The sequence below is a fragment of the Mirounga angustirostris genome, unplaced genomic scaffold (genome assembly GCF_029215605.1).
Source record: "Mirounga angustirostris isolate CCGP_5_RB_7025 unplaced genomic scaffold, mMirAng1.0.hap1 SCAF_14, whole genome shotgun sequence".
NCBI lineage: Eukaryota > Metazoa > Chordata > Mammalia > Carnivora > Phocidae > Mirounga > Mirounga angustirostris.
The window spans coordinates 52,829,495-52,846,430 of NW_026991722.1; the positions used below are offsets into that span (position 1 = coordinate 52,829,495).

Genomic DNA, 16,936 nt, shown 5'->3' on the forward strand with positions numbered 1-16,936 from the left:
AGTTAAACGATGTTTGGAGGAAAGTCATTTTAGAAGGCCCAGGTTAGGGGACTGAGGTCTAAAACTTCTAATGTGGACTTTTAATGAAGCTTGGCAGCAAGTTAAATAATATTAGAAATTGAGGGTTACCATATGGAAAACCAATTGTTGCCTGAAATCAATCATTTCAAAGGAACATCTTGAAAGTAGACAGACATTTGGCTAGTATTTGCCTAGACCATTTAATACTAAAGATTAAAAGCCCACAGCTCTGAGTAAGAATCATTTGACCAGTAGCCACAGTGAGTCATAGCCTCCTTAAGATCTAAGCACAAATACTGAAGGCAGGATGTTGAGAACATGGGGCTTACTAATTTGCAAGGCAGGGCCATTGCTACCAGAAGGGAATGTGATCAGGATTTCACGGCTCATTTTCCCGGTCTTTCCAACAGGTGCTGTTGAGTCATCCATGTACAGAAGTGACTGCCGTGGCAGTTTCATCTGTTAGGATTAAGTTTCCATTTGTTCCATCACTTTATGAAGTGATTTCTACCATTGAGTCAGATATGTCACTTCCTCTAGGACTTAGGGATTTTTTTTCAATGTTTGTAACATTGTGTGTGTTTTTCAAAATTTGTCCCAGCCAGTCTGCAGGTTTTCCTGGATTGAATGGATTGTTTACAGGAGGGGAAGATTCAGGGCCCAAGGTCAGGGTTAGCAAATTATATAAGGTTTCCTGTTTGGGCAGTTGGTCTACCAACTCCTCAGGTTAGTGCAGACTAAGGACTACAAGGCCTGGGGTAAGGATGGTGCCAGGAGTGGGGAAGGAAATTTTTCTTTTAAGCTTCTCATCAGCTAGCTTTCATTTCTTGTCAGATGTCACTTCACAGTGATACTTTCCTATAGACTCTGTAGGTAATTTTTTTTTTCCTTGAGTAGGAATTCTGAGAAAGGAATATAGTTAAGGATGTAAGAACCAGCAGGTCAGGCATTGTCCGTTCTATTCATGATGTCTGCAGTGCTTGGAATGTGCATGGCACATGGGAGTACTGTAGTAAAGTACTTGTTACATGAAGGAATGAACAGGGATGAGAAGACATTTCCTGGAGAAAAAGAAAAAAGGACTACTAATCTGGAAAGGGAGGTCACTGGGGTAGAAGTGAAATGAATACTCGGCAAAGCCATTTTCTGTGACGTTGGATATTACAATTGAATCTCCTGTCACCGATGCCCACTTCTGTTTGGCACTGGCCAAGGGCTGGCTGAGTGCGATTGTGATTGGCCAACTTTCACCATGAGCTAGTATGCAAAAAGCCCACACTAATGCCACCTGAAAGCAGTTAGCCCTATGGATTATTCACCTAACTTCCTCCATCCTCTGTTTGGCTTTACCCACGGGCCCTCAGCAAATGGCCTCGGGAGGGGCCCATGATGCTAACTGCTCTTTTCGTGTGCATCTGCCTTTCTTTGCCCTCTTAATATTCTGCTATTCTCTGCTTGCACAAGGTGGATATCTGAGAGCCAAGAACTTTCTTTACCTCCTGGTCTTATTTCATGAGGATTGGTAGCACCTGCACAGTGGGACCTGGAGCCTAGAATAAAGGGAAAAATCTGGAGTGGAATCACACAACCAAATAGGACTCTCTTGCCATGTTGTTTGGTGTCTGGTAAACAAAGTAGAACTCAAGCCTACCTCACCCCGGGTCTGTATGGAGTAGCTGACGGTCGGTGGGAACAGGGTATCGTATTGCCAACTTGTCCTGCTTGAGAAAGTCAGTTGGCTGTGCAGTGAGTGACCTGTGTGCAAACCAGCGTGTGTCACGAGTCCAGTCAGGCTAAGTCCTGACTGGAACTTCCAGCTGGATGTGTCGGTAGCCCCTGCTCACTGTCAAGGCCTGGGCTTTGGAGAGAGGGCAGCCCTATCAGCTGCCTGCTTCTGCTGCCCTATGGACTGGGGGGTCTGCAGGGAGGGCTTGGCCTGGAGCAGAAGCTTTTGCACAAGGCAAGCTCAAATCCCCCAACCTGGGAAAACAGGATGTGTGGGGAAGTGTAGAAGAAAGAAAATGCATCCACCATTCCTTCCTGTTGGTTTCAGCACGATGAGGAGTAATTATCTGGGTCTGGAGAGCAGGGCATTTGGGAGGCCACAGGACGCCCTGGTGTGTGTAGTTAGGCAGTTAATTATTCATCCCACTCCATTCTTCTTTCCTCTCTGAAACCCCCCTTTTCAAAGGAAAAACAGGAAAACTGCCTGGGTTAATCTGTAGAACACAGTTTCTGTCAGCCAACTCGGCCCAGGAAGGAGACCAGCCCGCTACTGAGTCTCAAATAACTGAATCAGTGCTTAAAATGACACCTCCTTATCTAACTGTGTCCCTGACAGATGAGAACACAGATCCAGAGAAGGACCTGTCCAGGTGTCCCCAGGCCTGTCTATACTACGCTACAAACAGGACTTCAGTCCTCCAGTCAGTCTTTACAGTTGGTATGGAAAGGGCCTCTTAAAAATTGCATTACAAATTCTACTTTACAGTTGGGTTTTTGTCATTTGGCAAAAATTTAATAAAAATAACCTAGGAGTGGGCCCCTGTTGGTTGAGCGACTGCCTTCTGCTCCAGTCATGATCCTGGAGTCCCAGGATCGAGTCCCGCATCGGGCTCCCTGCTTGGCAGGGGGTCTGCTTCTTCCTCTGCTCTCTTCCCTCTCGTGCTCTCTGTCTCTCATTCTCTCTCTCTCAAATAAATAAAATCTTTTAAAAAAAATAACCTAGGAGACTGATGAGGCCCGCACTAAAATTGGTATCGATTTACTAGTCTACCTGCCCCCACCTCGTCCGCCTTCACTGTGTCCAAGAGAGCCAGGCGCTGTACCTAGAATCCCAATTCCGCAAGTGAGGCTGGAGAGGGTGAGCTGCCCAGGTTCTCCAGGGTGGAGTCTGGCTGGAGCCTGACTTCTTCCCACCTAAGCCTCCTTACTTAGATTTGAAATAGCTGCCTTCTAGTTTTGTCCTTAAGATTCTCCTTTGAACCCGTATGAGAATATTGGCTGTATCTCAAAGTCCTTATCTGACTCTCTTGGTTGAATGTGTTTGGAATTTAGAACTTTTTTGGATTGTAGAAAGCGAATATACCTGCCATACCCCGGGGGTCTGGGGCAGCGCCTCTGAATCACGTACTCTAACCTGTTTGTCTGCCAGAAGAGGTAGACCAGTCACACTGCAAGCAGTTCCAAGGTCAGGTTTTGGCCAATGGCTTTCAGAATTGCAGATGAAGGAATGATGTTTCCCTGCTCCTTTTGGAAGCCTTGGAGCAGTAAGTGCTCCAGCTGGGGACTTTCTCCTTCAGAGGCATCTCAGGCCCTGCCTGGAGCTGTGTCCCAACCAAGCCTATGGAAAGGATGGGGGGATGGTGGATGGGTGGGGAGGGGTGGTGGCGGACTCTGCGTTGTAGGCGGGCAAGGTTTCCCTATGTTTAAGGAAAAGAGAGATCCAAGATCAGGTTTGATGATACTCCTGACATCGTCTCTCTTTTCTTGACCATGTTGGAGTTCTGGGTGTTCATTGGTTTCACACACTGTATTCAGAAACATCTAGTTTTGATTTTTGTAAAAATGGTAATTGGGATGCTAGTAGGGGCTTTCAAGTAACCTTTCCCCACAAGGTGGAATGATGTGTACATAAACCACAGAATGGGATAGTCTTACGTGTTCTTGAAGATAAACACCTCATATTTGCAAGGTTGCGTGGATGTGTTTTCACTGGTTTTTCTGTCATTCTCTTTCTCATTCTCACCCCCTGCCCTCAGGCTATAGTTACTTCCCAGTAAAATAAATGAAACCAATGTTCTTCTTGACCCACCATAATTTGTATTCACAGGAGGGTGGCTCTGTGCTAGGTCCAGGCTGGGCACCATGCTAAGTACATGCAGCTTAGAACACTCACCTTGAAGTTTCTCTGCAAAGGCACTCTTAACTCACTGGAGCCCTACCTAATACACACAGTTTGAAAATTCTTTTTTCTTTCTTCCTTTCCTTTCCCTTTCTTTTCCTTCTTTCTTTCATTTTATGTATTTGAGAGAGAGAGCACAAGCAGGGCAGAGGGAGAAGCAGACTCCCCGCTGAGCAAGGAGCCCACATGGGGACTGGATCCCAGGACCCTGGGATCACGACCTGAGCTGAAGGCAGATGCTTAACTGACTGAGCCACCCAGGCGCCCCCAAAATTATTTTCAAAACGCACATTTTTACACCACATTTCCAACCCGATAGGAGATAATCCATGTAAGAGCTTGAATTAAAGAATAAACCGAGGGGCAGGTAAACACATTAGAGAGAACAGCAGACATACATAGATGAAGCACTAGAAATGTTCAGTATCTAAAACAAGCACTGCACTCCCTCCTGCTGTGGGTAACATTCTCCTTTTCAAAAAAGAACCAGAGAAAGTAAAGGCAAAACGATTTGATTATTTTGGATTTCTGGTCATAGGTTAAAGATTATATCAAGCCTCAATTTGAAAAGGCAACTATACCCACAGCAAATCTACCAAGCCAGAGGATGTTAATACAGTCTGGTGCAGGCTTGGGGCCGGGGTTTGTAATTTACACCGTTTGTAATTGTGATAGCAGTATGACGGCTGACATGCCAAGGTGCAGGAATGCGGAAAAACTAGAGGAAAGCAGCGCTGGTGTTTGGATTGAAAGTAACTACCAATAAAGAGCCGGGAAATGGATCACAGAGAAGGGAAGCATTTGGATGGCCACTGCTCAAAGATTCAGCCCATTTGCAGTTGCTGATACTTTGTCAGGTCTCCAGATAAAGGCAAGTCCTGTCACCCTCAGGCACCTGGCTGAGAGGTAATAAAGCAGTTGCCTTATCATCTAAGGGTGGAGTTAGTCAAACCTCCGTGGTAATTATAGTAAACTGAAATTGCCTGTCATTTACAAAAAAAAAAAAAAGGGAGAAAGGAAAAGGCTTAAGGCAGGAAACTCTCTCTCTCCTTGGATTTTAAAAGCAAGCAAGCAAAACAGCCAGGAGTTTTCCCGGGAGTGAGAAAAACAGCCTGTCCAGGCTGCCCTCTCCTGGGGGTAACAGGATTGCTGACAGCTCAGGTCCACGTGACAGTCTAGAAAAGAGGCTCAAACTGAGGAAAATCCAAGAAATCTTCTTAGGAGTCTTCCTTTCTAAATGTAAATGACTGAGTCAGGGCTTTGCTAAGGAGGGAAGGAAGTCACAATCACACCGAGTGACTCATTCAGTGCTTTTAGCTCAGGCAGTTGGATAAAAAGTTTTAGCAAAAGCAGCAACAAATCTACTTTAAATACTAGCACAGTAAGGAAATTCCTCTCTTTCAGGCTGAATGCCATCTGCACAAAAGAGCTCCTGTTGACATCTCATTTACAATCTCCCCCAGGACACAGACAAGACCGTTTCAATAAGCTCGGCTCAGAAACACCTATTGTTCGAAATCTTCAACTAGCCACAGGCTACCACCACTCCCTATTGTTTTGTAAAAGAAAAGATTTAGAAGGAGAAGGATTGCCACTGTGGAAGCTATGAAAAGGCGAAGGAAAAAAGTCCCTTTGACCCGATGCTGTCAGAGAGCGTGCATGAAGAATAAAGTTAATGGATTCCCATTTTTCTAAGAAGTGCCTAAGAAATGCCTGTTAAGTTTCTGAACTGGTGATGGGGAATTCTAAATTTGATGCCAACTTTGTGCGTAAAGAAGTGAACTCCTGCCAACGGGTTTGCTAAATGAAAAGCCATAGGCTATCCTTACCCTATTCTCAGCCCTTACAAAAGCCCTGTGCGCACCAATAGCAGAGCGCCAGGTGAGTCTTTGATCTGGGCTGTTTCCCTGGGAATTGGAGCTGGACTGTCCTTTCCAAGTAGAATTTCCAGGCTCAGAGCCCACTCCTCCCCGTTAATGATTGCCTTTTTTCCATCGCCCCATTTTGGTCTCTCTTTTAGCAAAAGTTGAACACACTCTGGAGTTATGTAATGTGGTCCTTAGTTTTTCTTCGCTCTGCTTCAAATTCAGGGAGACATTTGTGTTTACCCTGAAAAGGGTCATTCCTCAAATGCTCCTTATCTTGACCCTCATACTACGTCTTGCAGTTAACGCTACCCATCTCTGCAAATGATCCCTTTATCTACCCAGAGCTCAAGCCCAAACTGGGCATTATCTCTAATTCCTTTGAGTCCTTGCTCCTCTTAAATCCGTCTGGAATCCTACCTCCTACAAGCCCTCTTTCTGCTTTACTAGATCCTATTACGTCCTCTCTGGAGGATCACAGCAACTTCCTAACTCACGGTTTCTCTAACCACCAGTTGTGACTTATTCAGGGGTCATGAAATCAGTTGAGGTGGGTCATGCAGTTTCACCATTTAAAAAATGAAGCAGATTAGAAAATGTGAGATTGCGTCAGACAAAGGAAAAAGTAAGTACTGTTTTGTGAGACTTGTTTCAGTTTGTGTGTGCATCTGGATCTGTGTACATTCTGGGCAACAGGTAAAAATGAATTTTGTTTGCCACAATATTCTGAGAAACACTTTTCTAATTGGTCTCACTGGGTCTGTCCTTATGTCTGCTTCCACGCTGCTGGATACACTTGGAGCAAGGGTTGAAGATACTGAACAGAAACTGTCACTCTCCAGCTGACAGGTCTGCCCACAGGAGAAAGTCTCGCATGAAGTCTAGGGCTTTGGAGATTCTGAATAACTGGGTTTCCTGCTCACTTTTCAAAAGGGCCTTGGAACTCTGCATCCTCCCGACTGCTTTTACTCTTCGTCATTAAAACCATCAAGTTCCCTGGAAAGAAAAAGGGGACTTAAAATAAAACAGCAACCTCTAATAATGGAGTCCTGCCCAGGCAGTTCCCGACATATAAAAGAGAAGTCTTGCTGTTGTTTGCTATTATATGGAGAGATGTTCAGATTTTCTTTTTATATTGGAAATGAAAAAGTAAAGAAATCTGCACATCCCCACGACCCCTTGTAGTGGTCATTCCATGAAAGCCCATGGGACAGACACAGCCTTCCTGAAGGTTCCAACCAGCACATCCTTACCCCTTTCTGAGTGCTGGGACCTGCCACCTTGACTCATAAACCATTCTGCATCTCGCTGGGAAGAGACCTTGCTCCAGTGCTTGCAGCTGCTCTCGCAGCATCCCACACCAGCACTTTGCCACTTGCCTTACTTATGTATGTTACAGAGTCTGGGTTTAGAGAACCTGCTCTATTAAGTAGAAAGGCTACAGAAATTTACCTCTTTAGGGGGAAAAAAGAAACAAAAACAGCAACTTTAAATTCTTTAATTTAGAAGCAGGTCTGTTGCTCTTTTCCCTAAACTGATCAGCAGTAGCTTGCCTTTGGCAGAAAATTTGACAGAATATTATGATAAGAAGAAATTGACATGAAAGTGCACTCTAACAAAGAAAAAAAGTCACTGTTGTAATTCTGTATAAAACTGTGTACTCTGACATCAAGCAGTTAGAGCCATGTGATGTGCTTATGGATGATTTTTACTTTATTCTTTGGGCTTCTCTAAATTTTCTAATTAAAAAAATCATTGCTATTGTAATCATAAAAACATATACATGTCAGAATACCAATTAGATACACTATTAGGTCATCACTGTTGTGACACCTGACTAATTTCATTTTTACCATATATATTGCTGTGTATTTTTTCTTTTCTTTTTTTTTTTTTAAAGATTTTATTTATTTATTTGAGACAGAGAGAATGAGAGACAGAGAACATGAGAGGGAGGAGGGTCAGAGGGAGAAGCAGACTCCCTGCCGAGCAGGGAGCCCGATGCGGGACTCGATCCCGGGACTCCAGGATCATGACCTGAGCCGAAGGCAGTCGCTTAACCAACTGAGCCACCCAGGTGCCCCTATTTTTTCCTTTTTTTAACCATTTGGTTTTGAAGGATTTTTTTTTTTAAGATTTTATTTATTTGAGAGAGAGAGAAGGAGCAGGGGAGGGGCAGAAGAAGAGGGAGGGGCAGAGGAAGAGGGAGAAGCAGGCTCCCTGCTGAGCCAAGGAGCCCAATGATGCGGGGCTGGATCCCAGGACCCTGGGATCATGACCTGAGCCGAAGGCAGCTGCTCAACCAAGCCACCCAGGTGCCCTGGTTTTGAAGGAAATTTTGTATGAATCCCACATTTAAAAAAATAATGAAAGCCTCTTAATATTGTTTGATATTTCACTGTCTTTAGGAGCTTAAGGAACATTGTCCCATAAAATACCATGAACACTGACATAGAACTCCTGATGTTTTCACACCTAACAGCTTACTGTTTCCAGAATGCCATCTTTTTTACATGTCTTCTTGCCTGTGGCACACACATTGCTGTTTGCTCTCTCATCACCGCCCTCCTTGCCAACAGGACCTCAATGCTGTTAACTTTTCCAAGCAGCCATGACTTTTTGGGAAGTCAACCCCTGCCCTAGATTTGGAGGCTGAATCTTCGTTGAAGGGACGTCTGATGGGAATGATTCTAGGAAGGTTTACCTCCCTAGTTAAAGCAACACAAGGCAGGGACATTCGTTTTCTTCCTCTGGACGTTGTCATCAGCAAGAGATACCCTGAAGTGTGGCTGCCATCTGGGGACCACAAGGGGCATCTGCCTGAGCAGACAAACCCACATTGAGGATGACGGGTGGAAAGATGGCAGGAAGCTGGTCTGGATATATTCATTGGCTGCCTTACCTCTAGATTTGCTATTATTTGAGAAAACGAATGCCTTTCCCATCTAAGTCACTTTGATTTTATTTCTAAAATTTTATTTACTTATTTATTTGACTTAGACTTATGCAAATGAACTTATATATGTTAAGCGTCCTTGAACACTCCTGTTCATTCATCAAGGTTCACTTCGTTTGTGTTCCATTAGTAGCTCCTACATATCTTTATTATAAAATTCATCACAGGGGTGCCTGGTGGCTCAGTCAGTTAAGCATCCGACTCTTGACTTTAGCTCAGGTCATGAGCTCAGGGTTGTGAGATTGAGCCCTGTGTTGGGCTCGGTGCTGGGTGTGGAGCCTGCCTAGAATTCTCTCTCCCTCTGCCCCTCCTGCCCCCAACCCCCTGTGCTCACACACACTCTCTCCAAAAAAAAACCCAAAAACAAACACAAAAACAAAAAACAAAAAACCCCCAAAACAAACAAAAAAACCTCATCGCAGTGCTTTTTACAGTACTATTCCAATGCTCTTGGACGAGAATGAGGAAAATTAGCGATCAGGTAGATCTTTGTTTACTACTCTATTTACTTCTTGGATTAAATGATTCTGTATGACAAATTCTATTATACAAGATATCACCAGACCAGGATTTCTGTATTTCAGAAAGACTCTCAGCCTTGGTGGCCCAACTTCATCCATAGTAGCGTGGTGACTGGAAAAGGTAGTTCTTCAAAGTCAGCCAGACCTGGTGCAAATCCTGACCTGCCAATTAGAGGCTACATGACCTCATAGGATTCAGCTCTTCTGACCTCTGTTTTTTCATCTGCTGAGTTAGGGCAGTGACACTGATGATCTCATGGTGTAATGAGATGAATGAGGAAGTGAATATAGTGTAAGGTGACACAGTGTGGCACTTCTGTCTGACACCCAGGAGGTAGGCTCTTTGCCCTTCCTCTCCTTCCTACATTATTGGATACAACAATATTCAAATATAACAAAAAACCATCTTGCAAACTTCCCAAGGGGGGAAATTCTATACTTTTCAGATGTTTGGGTTTCCATAACATGAAGGGCCCGGCACAGATGTTACAGGCATGAACACATATTTTCAGATGCCTCTCCCTGGTGTCTAATATTAAAACTTCATTTTATCACTCTGGTCTCAACTCATAAATTCTCTCTTTAGAGAGCCTTCCTTCACTGCCCAGTTTCGAGCAGTTCCATGCTCTCCCATGGCAGCCCAGTAACCACCTACGAATAGGAGATGCACAGAGAAGATGTAATTGACCATGAAGGTGATGCATCTTTTATAAGCTAGACACACTTTCCGAGGGTGCAGAGTTGTCCCTTGCCCATTCTGCTCTTCAGCTGAGTCCTTACCAGCCTTCTGCCATTGTACCCCATCCCAGCAGCTCTGCAGCCTCCAGCTGGGGCTGTCTCCAGAGGGCCTGCACCCCTCCACCTTCCACCACTCGTTCAAATCATACACTGTGACTACCTCCAGCCTCTGCTGTCTTGAGCTTTGGAAGAGGCAGAAATTGCCATGAATTTCTGATGTCTTGCTGGATAGATCCTTATTAGTGGTTTAAAACTTTTTCATGCTCTCTAGAGTTCAGAAAAGACAAAAACAAGACAAAAACAAAAGCACTTGCAAGTATGTTTCCCTTTGCCTTCATAACCAACACTCATGATTTCCAGCCAGAGAGGGTGGGAGGGCAGGATATGCATGGGACCTGCTTACTCTAAGTTCAAGTACTTGAGAATTTAAAGTTGCAGACCCTCTCCAAACTCTGCTTAAGGCCTGTCAACTGGATTTCTTTAGATTACTAGGGTAATAGGGTAAGATACCAGCCCTAAAATTGTCTACTTAAATTACTAGAAATCTATTAAACAACAACTTCTTTGCTTTCCATGCCTGAGAGACAATATTGCATGATGTTTCAAAATGTAAGTTTTAGGAGCGTCTGGGTGGCTCAGTCGTTAAACGTCTGCCTTCCGCTCGGGTCATGCTCCCAGAGTCCTGGGATCGAGCCCCCCCTCGGGCTCCCTGCTCAGCGGGAAGCCTGCTTCTCCCTCTCCCACTCCCCCTGCTTGTGTTCCCTCTCTCGCTATCTCTGACAAATAAATAAATAAAATCTTGGAAAAAAAATTTTTTAAAAATGTAAGTTTTAGAGGGGGACCTTGATTTAAAAGTGTGCCACCTGGGGAAGGTTGCTTACTCTCTTTGAATATCAGTTTCTTATTTTGTAAAATGAGGATTAGAATACCTTCCTTAGGGGGTTGTTGGGAGAATAAAATGAAGTAACATATGAGAAATGCTCACCACATTGCCTGACAGATGGTAAGTGCTCAATAAATAGTATACGTAACAGCAACAATAATGTTATAAGAGAAATCCCTTTCTTTTGTCTTAGCAGCTACTAAGCCAGGTGCATCCTGTGCAAAAGGCCTGTGACCCTCCGAAGCGATAGTTCCATCCAAAGGTGGTGAGATTATACCAGCCCATCTCCATGACAACCAGGTGTCTTATTTATCTTGTCTAGTGCCAGGTAGGTGGTATGTGATGAGACAAAACTCATGCTCTCTCTTTCTCTCAAATAAATAAAAATCTTTTTTTTAAAGATTATTTATTTATTTATTTGGCAGAGAGAGAGACAGCGAGAGAGGGAACACAAGCAGGGGGAGTGGGAGAGGGAGAAGCAGGCCTCCTGCTGAGCAAGGAGCCTGATGCAGGGCTCCATCCCAGGACCCTGGGATCATGACCTGAGCTGAAGGCAGACGCTTAAAGACTGAGCCACCCAAGCACCCCAATAAATAAAAGGTATGAAAAAAAAAATCAACCTAACCTTTCTCAGGAAGAAAAGGGTTGGCATTCTGGAGAAAGGAGTAAAAGGAACAGTGTTGGTTGAGAGGGCCCTGTGCCTAGGACACTTGGAAAGTATGGATTTATGGGGTGCCTGGGTGGCACAATCGGTTAAGTGGCCAACTCTTGATTTCAGCTCATGTCATGGTGTCAGGGTCATGGGATAGAGCCCTGTGTCTGACCCCATGCTCAGTGCAGAGTCTTCTCAAGTCTCTCATTTCCTCTCCCCCCACCCCTGCCCTGCTCTCTCTCTCTAAAATTAAATAAATCTTTAAAGAAAAAGGTATGAATGAATGGAATGCCTGGATGAAGCAAAAGTCTTTGGAATTCCAGTTCTGTAAATTGGTAGGTCTGTGATCTCGGGCAATGCACTTAAGTATTCTGTGCTTCATTTGTAACAATCTGTAGAGTGCATTCTGTTTCATTTTATAATAATCTGTAGAATGGGACCATGACTATAAGGTAGTTGTTATGGTGAACATGAAAGAGGCAGCAGGTGTGAAAGCCCTTTGTAAACTGCAAAGTGCTCTGCAGCTGTAGTAGGAACAACAGCAACAGTCTTAACAATTGTTACTTTTTTGGGAGCCAGCTGAGTAATTTTTCCAAACCACAATTCTTTTTTTTTTTTTAAGATTTTATTTATTTATTAGAGAGAGAGCACAAGCAGGGGGAGCGGCAGGTAGAGGGAGAAGCAGGGTCCCCACTGAGCAGTGAGCCTGATGCGGGGCTTGATCCCAGGACCCTGGGATCATGACCTGAGCCGAAGGCAGATGCTTAACAACTGAGCCATCCAGGCACCCCCCAAACCACAATTCTTCCTGGAGCAGCATAAATTGAGTTGGCCTTTGGCTAATGTTGAGTTGGAGCTCTGGGGATAGTTTTATAAAATTTGCATGAAATTGCAAATTTAGGTAAATAAGAGGGGGGGAATGCTGTAAAAATTAATAGGGCCAAAGGAAATGGTCTCTAATACTTCCCCTCGCATCCACCCCAAAACACTCATAATATTTGATATAAAAATAACATGGCAACAAATAGCTGCATTAAAAACGAACAGTTCTTCCAACATTGCTTAGAGTGAAGCTAAGTGAATTTTAAAAGTGATGGGAATCAAACAAAACTTGGAGAGGAGATAGAAAATAATTTTTCATACACTGCATAAATAGAGTTGATAACTGATGGTTTTGAATAAATGAGTAGAAAAGTTGGGACTGGCAGGTCTAATGTTACCATGGTAAGTGCTAATTGGGGGTCTCTATTTTCTTAAATAGAAACTTGCTTATAAAGAGATAGAATCCGAAGGCACTTAATAAATAGGCTCTACGATGCCCCTTTGTGAATTTGGTGCAAGGAGGAGAGCTGGGTCATGCGCAGATAATCTTTGAGGGAGTTGCTGGGGAATTGGCCTTAGCAATAGCCAGATGATGAGAGAAAAATCCAAGGGAGACCTTGGCAGGTGGGAGGCAGTTGGAGTGGAGCTAGCTAGTCCGAGCAATGGGAAAGGGAGGTGATGGGTAAGGGGAGACCAAGAAAACATTTTTCTTTGCTTCGTCTGAGGCAGAGGCAGCTCTGAGCACAAATGTAAAGTAGGTAAAATTTCCTGAGTCTTTCTCTCCATAGCTAAAGGGAGATCTGCCATCCTGTTCTTCCCCACTCAATCAATTCCACATTTTCCAGATCTCTTTCATTCCCTTAGATGCTCCCTCTTTGAAGGGTAAAACTCTAGCGAGTCTGATAAATGAATGCATTGAATTTTTAGAAAAGTTCTTGCAAACATTTCTTTCCTCCAGAGTAATAAAAATGTATTTTAAAAAAGGTTCTCTGTAAAGTCTGTCTTAATGCCAAGGAGTGTCTAAAATTGGGAATTTCTGACACTGCTAATAGACCTGTTGTGGCCACAAACATCAGTCTGTGGCTCTCAAATCATAATAAGGCCAGGAAAGGGAAGAACTACATTTTATACTTTACCTGTGTAGGCGTGGAATTGTGCTGAGTACTTTTTCCACATGACCTTCATTCCATTTTACAGATTTGGAGATGGAGGAGAGGTTCAGAGAGGCTGGTAACCTGCCAGAGGTGGATGCAACCGTATTTTCTGACAGATTCTTCCAGAACAGGTCAGGAAACTTTTCTATCAAGAGCTGTAAATATTTGGGGTGCTCAGGTGGCTCAGTTGGGTAAGCATCTGCCTATGGCTCAGGTCATGATCCCGGGGTCCTGGGATCCAGCCCCACATTGGGCTCCCTGCTCAACAGGGAGCCTGCTTCTCCCTCTCCCTCTGCCCCTCCTCCCCCAGCTTGTCCTCTCTCTCACACACAAATAAATAACTAAAATCTTAAAAAAAAAAAAAAAAAAGATTTTAGGCTTTGTGGACCATGCACTCTCTGGTCCCAAACACTTAACTTTGCCATTGTGGCAAAGCCAAAGCCAACGCCAACATGCAAATGAGTGAGCGGGGCTGTTTTGGAGAGGTGAACCAGATTTGGTCTGAGGGCATAGCTGGCCAAGCCCTGTTCTGGAACTTTGCCACTTCCTGTCAAGAGGTGGAGTCTAGTTCCCCTCCCTTTGAATCTGGGGGGTGTATGATTTGTTTTTGACTGAGGGAGTGTGAAGGCAGTGACCTGTATGACCTCTGAGGCTAGATCAGAAAAGGTGATGGATGCAATTTCTACCTCTCTCCCTGGGGCAGCTGCCTGCCCGAAGCCCTGAGCCACCACAGGAGCTGTCCAGTTGCCCTGAAGCCGCCATCAGCCACGTGGAAAAGTTACATGGAGAAGCCTTGAGGCTATTGGAAGAGAAAGAGATGCTCAGCGAGCCCCGAGTTCTAGCGCCTCACCAACTGCAAGCCTGGGAGAGCCCCTGAACCAGAATTACCCAGCAGAAGGTCTTCCCAGATTCCTGGCCCTTACAAACAGGACTAACAAGATGATTGCTATTGTTTTAAGGTACTAAGTTTTTGGATGATTTGTTACATGGAAATAAAACAGAAAATTGCCCCCAAACTAGTGAGTGGCAGAGATGGGGTTAACCTAGGTTGGCCTGACCCCAGCCATGTGTTTTTTCCATTATATGATTGCTTCCAGCAGCGTTTTTGGAAGAAAAAAAAAAAAAAAAGCTGTGCTAAAATATATATCACACAAAATTTACCATGTTAACTATTTTTAAGTCTACAGTAAGTACATTCACATTGTTGTGCAAGCAGGCTCCAGAACTCTTGTCATCTCCCAAAACTAAATTTCTGTCCCCATAAAACAACTCCCTATCCTTCCCTCTCCCCTAGCCCCTGGCAACCGCCATTCCACTTTCTGTCTGTATGAATTTGATCACTCTAGGTCCTTTGTGTAAGTGGAATCATACGGTATTTGTCTCTTTTGGGACCGGCTTATTTCCTTGTGTGTGTGTCCTTATATATTTATATATTTTAAGCCTATGTTGGTTAATGAGTCTGACCAGCAAGTAATGAAGGTTTGTCAAGGAAAAATGTCAGAGATTCCAGGTGCTGTGAGTCATAGACCCAACATGTCCTGGGAAGGACCTTGCAATGGCACTTACTCTGACAGTGACAGTTCACAGTGTCCTGCCTCTAAATGGCTTTGAAGAAAGAGGAGCGGGGAATCAAGACTAAGATAAGGCTGTTCGTTTTTTTTCAGCTTGTGGGCGGTTTGACTTCCCTCTCAGAACCATGCCTGGAGAATGAAATCACTTTCTCTCACACAGCCCTTTCAGAGCCTCAAACACAAATGCTCCGTGTCTGCCCCTTGGGTTCCCCTGTGTCGGTGGTGTGTAAGGACTTGGTGGACTTTCTGTGATTAGCTATGAATTATGTATTAAGCAAAAAACCTTCTGCAGAGAATTGGCTCTGGGGAAGGTGGGCCTTAAATCCTGCTGCTTTCTCACACAGACTGAGCCTGAGCCTTTGGGGGCTACTTTGACCTTCTCTGCATTCCTCCCACCCCTAATCTAAGACCAAAAGGCTGTTCTGGGCTGAGGTGCACTCTCTTAAATTCAACAGCCTGGCCTTCCTCTCCCCGACCCTCATGCTACTTCCATCTAGCCCACCTGATACACTAGAAGTAACCTTCTGGAATCTCCCAGAGCCCCAGCCCACTGATACGGGCTGAACTGTGTCTCCACGCCCACCCCCAAGTTCATATGTGGAAGTCCTAACTCTCAGGACATCAGAACAACTGTATTTGGAGACAGGGTCTTTAAAGGGGTGATTAAGTTACAATGAGGTCATTAGTGTGGGCCTGAATCCAGTAAGACTGGTGTCCTTATAAGAAGAGAGAGAAGGGGGGAAGGAAACGCCTGAGGGGCTCAGTAGGTTAAGCATCTGCCTTCAGCTCAGGTCATGATCCCAGGGTCCTGGGATTGAGCCCCACCTTGGGCTCCCTGCCGCTCCCCCTGCTTGTGCTCTCTCACTCTTTCTCTGTCAAGTAAATAAATAAAATCTTAAAAAAAAAAAAGAGAAGCACCAGGGGCACATGTTCACAGAAGAGGGACCATGTGGGGACACAGGGAGAAGGGAGCCATCTGCAAGCCAAGGAGAGGGACCTCTGAAGAAGCAACCTGCCCCCACCTTGGCCTTGGACGTCCAGCCTCCAGAACTGTCAGAAAATACATTTCTGTTGTTTAAGCCACCCCATCTGTGGTACTTTGTTATGGCAGCTTCAGCATATTACTATACCCACCAACAGAAATTTCACAGCCTTGAGGTTGGGACCTCAGCCCAGAAATTCTGAAGGTAATAATCAGAAATTCAAAAGGCAATAAAGACTTTTAATTCAGTTCCTCTTTTTGTGTCTTTCACAAGCGGCCTGCTAGCAGGTTTGGAAGGTGGTGCTTCTGACTGAGCCCGGAGTGAACAAGCCCAGTGGGGCCACCGGAGGCTCCTGGCTCTGAAGAGGAGGCATTGCGGCTCTAGATTCTAAAAAGTCTGGCAAGTATGGGGAGACTTAGCTCGTGTTTGGGGCATGGTCTTTTTTTTTTTTTTTTTTTAAAGATTTTATTTATTTATTTGAGAGAGAATGAGAGAGAGCACATGAGAGGGGGGAGGGTCAGAGGGAGAAGCAGACTCCCTGCCGAGCAGGGAGCCCAATGCGGGACTCGATCCAGGGACTCCAGGATCATGACCTGAGCCGAAGGCAGTCGCTTAACCAACTGAGCCACCCAGGCGCCCTGGGGCATGGTCTTAAGAGGCTCATCTTGATGGGCACTTCACTAACTTCTCCCCTCTTGTAATAAAAGACAAGACCTTTGTCCTATAAAGGACCTTTATTACCGGGAAAGTAAGAAGGATTGCATCGCTCAAATCCCGATACTGTTTTGGTGTTCTTTTGTGGGAAGGAGGGACACCTGCTGTTTAAACAGGTGGTAGGGTGGGTGGGGCAATAGGCAAAACAATAG

General features: G+C 44.7%; 1 protein-coding gene and 1 long non-coding RNA gene across 16 annotated transcripts in view; one reads left to right on the forward strand and one right to left on the reverse strand.

Annotated features, from left to right (window-relative positions):
• The window catches only part of DLGAP1 (DLG associated protein 1), a 317,851-nt gene that overhangs the window by 75,319 nt on the left and 225,596 nt on the right, over nucleotides 1-16,936 (reverse strand). The gene's annotated exons all lie outside the window — the stretch shown is intronic.
• LOC123852739 (uncharacterized) overlaps nucleotides 1-16,936 on the forward strand; it is a 45,019-nt gene that overhangs the window by 1,865 nt on the left and 26,218 nt on the right. For 7 of the 14 annotated variants that reach the window (XR_010407311.1, XR_010407308.1, XR_010407310.1 and 4 more), the window contains exons 2-6: nucleotides 5,330-5,806; nucleotides 11,085-11,216; nucleotides 13,560-13,647; nucleotides 14,220-14,475; nucleotides 16,344-16,469. This is a non-coding gene — a long non-coding RNA (uncharacterized LOC123852739). Of the gene's footprint in view, nucleotides 1-5,329; nucleotides 7,868-11,081; nucleotides 11,217-11,313; nucleotides 11,489-13,559; nucleotides 13,648-14,219; nucleotides 14,476-16,343; nucleotides 16,474-16,936 lie in introns of all 14 variants that reach the window. The other 7 variants (XR_010407313.1, XR_010407304.1, XR_010407307.1 and 4 more) reach the window with 6 other exon arrangements.